Below are 4,605 nucleotides of genomic sequence, written 5' to 3' on the forward strand. Positions count from 1 at the left end.
AAACCGCATAAACACATTTCATTACACCAAATACACAAAATAATGTTCTTTTTAGCAGCATCATATGACTCCTTTAAGTATGACGTCTTGTCGCAATTTTGCAATAATAAGAGGGTTAAACAATAGGTCTATATAATATTCATATAGGGGACATATTGTATTAGCCCTACAGTTGAAATACATGCATGAAATACTATTTAAACCTATAACATTTTACATAACATTTACCTATTTTATCTCACAATTCTGACTTTTTTTCTTGCTAATGCAAGTTTATATCTCCTAGTTCGGACTTTATAATTTTATTCAAGTCAACAAATGCGAGTTTGTCAATTCTGAGGAAAAAAAGTCAGAAGTGTGGGATTATAAACTAAAAAGAAAGAATGACGAGTTGATTTTTCTTACCAGAATTGTCAGATATAATCTCGGAATTGCAAGAAAAAAAAGTCTACATTTTGAAATATAAACTCAATTACATTTTTATTATTTTATTCCATGGCTTGAATAGACTGCTACATTAAAACTCTCATTTTTGCAAACACTGAAATTGGTATATACAGGTATGTATATATATGTATGTTCCTCTGACCTAAACAAATCCCAGGAGACTGTATTACTGGATATTGGATTATTAAAGCTACAGTATATACCTCTATTTTACCACAAAATAGATACATATACTGTACTTCATAAGGGTAACTGTAAATGTGTCAATTTGGAAAAATACCATAAAATCTAAATAAACAACAGGTAGGAAAGTATCTCTGTGTATCCCAGACAAAATACATTGCGTTTTTGTTAGCCTATCCAGTTGAAGCCACTAGATGCGGCCCTCATGCGTCGTTCATTAAAAATATAGTGGAAAAAGATAACATCAATGCGGAGAAGATCTTGTTTACATCAAAACCGAATCCAAGCTGTTCACACAGAATGCATATTTCAAGCATTTTCTAGACGGACATCTATTACTGTTGCACTCGCGTCTTGCACAAAAGAGCCGCATGTTTAGAAAGCCATGTAAAATAAAATTAATGCAAGTTCAACTTTGAAAAAACAGCCCTAACAGCGGTAAGGAGGATGCTTTAACATTTAAACAATTCATTGATAAACTAGTGCTTATCAATGAATTGTTTAAATGTTAAAGCATCCTCCTTACCGCTTTTCCCTGACACATTCATAATCTTTAGCTTTATGCTTGCGCTTGAGCACTTATTAGGCAATGTAGGCAATTAAAAGATCCATGTTTAGAAAGGCATGTAAAATTAATGCAAGTTTAACTTTGCAAAAAACATATATCGAGACTTTATGGCGGGTTTTTCCCCATCCCACTGCGTCTCATGTTTTTAAATGAAAAAATGTACTCTGTGAGATTGGCTTTCCGCCCTTTGTATTAAACAATGCATACATACATGATGCTATTTTGTTTATAGTTGTTTAAGCAACTTAATTATAATTGGTTTATGAACATTATTTTAAAAATTATGCACTTTTTTTCTGCAGATAGTCATGTTATCTTATGCTTTTAATGATGCGCCCTCTTGTGGCCTCAGGAGAGAAGCCAAAAGCTTTCAATGTGGACACAGCAGCAACTGAATGCTACCCCAGATAGTCACGCAGTGTGAAAACAATGGCGATCCGACGAGTTTGAAAATCATGCAGTGTGAACTCGGCATTAGTTGGGTACACAATTTCTGGCAACATTGTTGACTTGACTGCACAGACACTACTGGAAGAGAACTGAACTGAGCTGGACGATGACATCACTGAATCAACAATGAACTGACTTTAACTGATAAACTGACCGTTTTCTATTGTCCTCTTGCATTATCAGCACACATTTTTCCTGTTTAACACTGTAAAGCTGCGTTGACAAAATCTGTATTGTAAGCTCTATATAAATAAAGACGATTTGATTTTCCTCCATAGTAGCTATTACTATTTGAATCCTGTTGTTTAGTTTTTTCGAAATGCCTCCATAATTAACAATAAAATAAAGTCATATAGCCCTATCCTGGTTTTCAACTATTTATAACGGAACATAGCGATAGAGCTAAATTAAACAAAACGTCTGTTGTTGTTGTCATCAATGCCAATTTGGCCTATCACAGCCATTAATAGGAAAAACAAAATATACACTGTACATGTCAAACTATGCTAAAACATTTCAAAGTGAAATTTGTTATATTTGGTGTGAAGAATATATTAAATAACGTTTAAATTTGCTATCAGTTGTCACATATATATAAGGCATAAAATAAAAAATAAAAAAAACACTAAATAGCCTACTACTATAATAATGACCGTATGCCGTTGTATGTGCATGTAGTATGAATTACATTTTGTACAATGTCTCGGAGTTGTTTTTAGTAAAGAAGTTGGGGTGCTGCTTGAGCTACTCGTCTCAACGCACTCGCTCGCGACCTCTCGAGATATAGGCGCTAGCTTGAGCAACACATGCTAGCGGTTAGTGCATTAGCTCGCAGAAAAAACAACAGGAAAACACTTCACGCTTCTCTCTTGCCATATGGACATAAAACTCGAGTTACTCGTTTGTATTTTCTTATTGTTGAATTTATAAAAACGACTACGTGGGGATTTAAAATGCCTACGTGGAATCGTTTAATCACGCAGAAAGAGCATATTTGATTTAGTGACAACTCAGTTGTGTTGTTACGTTAGGCCACACAGGACATAACCTGATGAGGCAGAACCGGATCCTGGTCGCAAAAAACAGAGAAGATCGTCGAACTAGCCGGGTCACTGAATCTAAACCAAAATCATGCATGCGTCTTCCCAAGACAATGTAAAACACTCGAATAAAGACATAAGTATAGATTACCTTCGTGTCCTGAGGTTTACTTAAGTGAGTTTCGGCTGTGAAATGGTTAAATAAAGCGTACGGTTGATCCAGTGTTGGAATTGAGTTGGTTGCTTTGTCTCCTGTGCCGTAAACAGTGCGCTGTAATAGCGCCACCCGGCGTCAGACGGAAGAAACACGGGTCTATGGCGTCATAGAGGCTTTCGATATAGTGGGTGGGGTTAATAAAACAAAACTACAGTCATTCTATCCCATAGCTGATAAAAGGTCATAATCATGTGAATAAAATTACGAAACAATTGATTCTACACGTTGCATTACTTATGCATAGACGCTCAAACCACAGATAACTAAAAACAAAAAAACAGCCAGGGTTTACTAAAGCAAACACATGGGGTTTCTTGACCCAAGGGTCTCTCTCAGGGGAAGTCAGGCACCAGAAGGGGTGGGGCAAAACACGCAGGCCCTTTGATGTTTAAATGTGTTTTTAGGTCAATTTAAAGCATGTGGTATTTTTCTGTATTCTGGCTGTTTAACCTCATGACTACCAGGAAAAAACTGTTTTGTGAATTTAGTATTTTGTGTGTCATGTCATTGAAAAATGATATCTTATTCATATGTTATCCCATGTCCTCTGTAGAGGACATCGGGACTTTAAAAAGTCCTGTTTTTAAAAAAATAAAAATACATGAATAGACATGAAAAGGCAAAAAGAGTGGGATTTTTGTTTTAATCAGAAATCAATTTTCATTTTTTATACCAAACTTTATATAAAGATGATTCTCAACTATGTTATGAAAGATATTTTTAAAAACCATTTTTCTTTATGCAAAATGTGTGTAAAATGGCCATAAACGAGTTTTTCCATTATATACAATGTATCTATAAACTGTATCTAATTTGCATATTAATGTAGAAAGGCTGAGACTTGGTTGAACACAACTCGTTCAAGTGTTATGTTTCATAACAGAAGGTCATATTTTGATCTGAAACCCCATAACATTTTCATGATATGTTGATTTATGACAAATTTTTTTTAATTTTTTTAATTTTTTTAAAAATTAATTTGTCAATTAGTCAGCTTTAAATGATAATTACAAAATATAATCATATTTCCTCTACAGTGGACAAAACTCCATAACTGGTAGTCAGGAGGTTAAGAGATACTATAGCCTATTGTCCTCAACCAGCTTTCTATTTAATTGTATTTCCTGTTTGCAATTTAATGGTAAATATGTTCCTAGAGGTTCATACAACAATGAAATTGTAAATGTAATTGAGATTTTGAATTGAAAATGGAAATGATTGTTTTTGTATTGTTGTACTCAGAATCATTAAGCTGAAACAATTAAAATGCATAACATAATCATGCCAATATTATACATAAATAATATAAATAGTACGAATACAGAACGCTAATAGTATAAACTTAAATCACACATGTTTTGTCAAATTGTTTCTTTGGAAAGAAAATTTCATAGAAAAAAATAATATATACTGTATATGGATCGCCGGATTGGCTTTCACCGTGGACGAAGTGGAGTCCAGCCCTGGTCGTCGCATGTGGTTGCCGCAAGCCCGCCGGCCGCTCCTTCGTCGAATCCGCCAGCCGCCGGCCGCCGGCCTCCACTCACTCTAGCCCGCAGGCCTCCGCTCACTCAAGGCCACCGTGTGTGATGCTGTGTTTCGTTGTGAAAGCGAAACTACTTTGTTTGGCCTTCCAAAAGAGGACACGACTAGAAATCAGTGGTTAAGTTGTATTTACAACACTGTTCCAGAACAGTTCA

General features: G+C 35.2%; 1 protein-coding gene across 1 annotated transcript in view; it reads right to left on the bottom strand.

Moving 5' to 3' along the window:
- LOC107663563 (zinc finger BED domain-containing protein 4-like) overlaps positions 1–2,973 on the bottom strand; it is a 19,820-nt gene extending 16,847 nt beyond the window's left edge. The window contains exon 1 of the mRNA XM_016453801.1: positions 2,840–2,973. The gene's annotated coding sequence lies outside the window, so the exon portion shown is untranslated. The remainder of the gene's footprint in view (positions 1–2,839) is intronic.
- Positions 2,974–4,605: the final 1,632 nt, after the last annotated feature.

Source organism: Sinocyclocheilus anshuiensis, unplaced genomic scaffold (genome assembly GCF_001515605.1).
Source record: "Sinocyclocheilus anshuiensis isolate Anshui unplaced genomic scaffold, SAMN03320099.WGS_v1.1 scaffold15, whole genome shotgun sequence".
In the NCBI taxonomy this organism is placed as follows: domain Eukaryota; kingdom Metazoa; phylum Chordata; class Actinopteri; order Cypriniformes; family Cyprinidae; genus Sinocyclocheilus; species Sinocyclocheilus anshuiensis.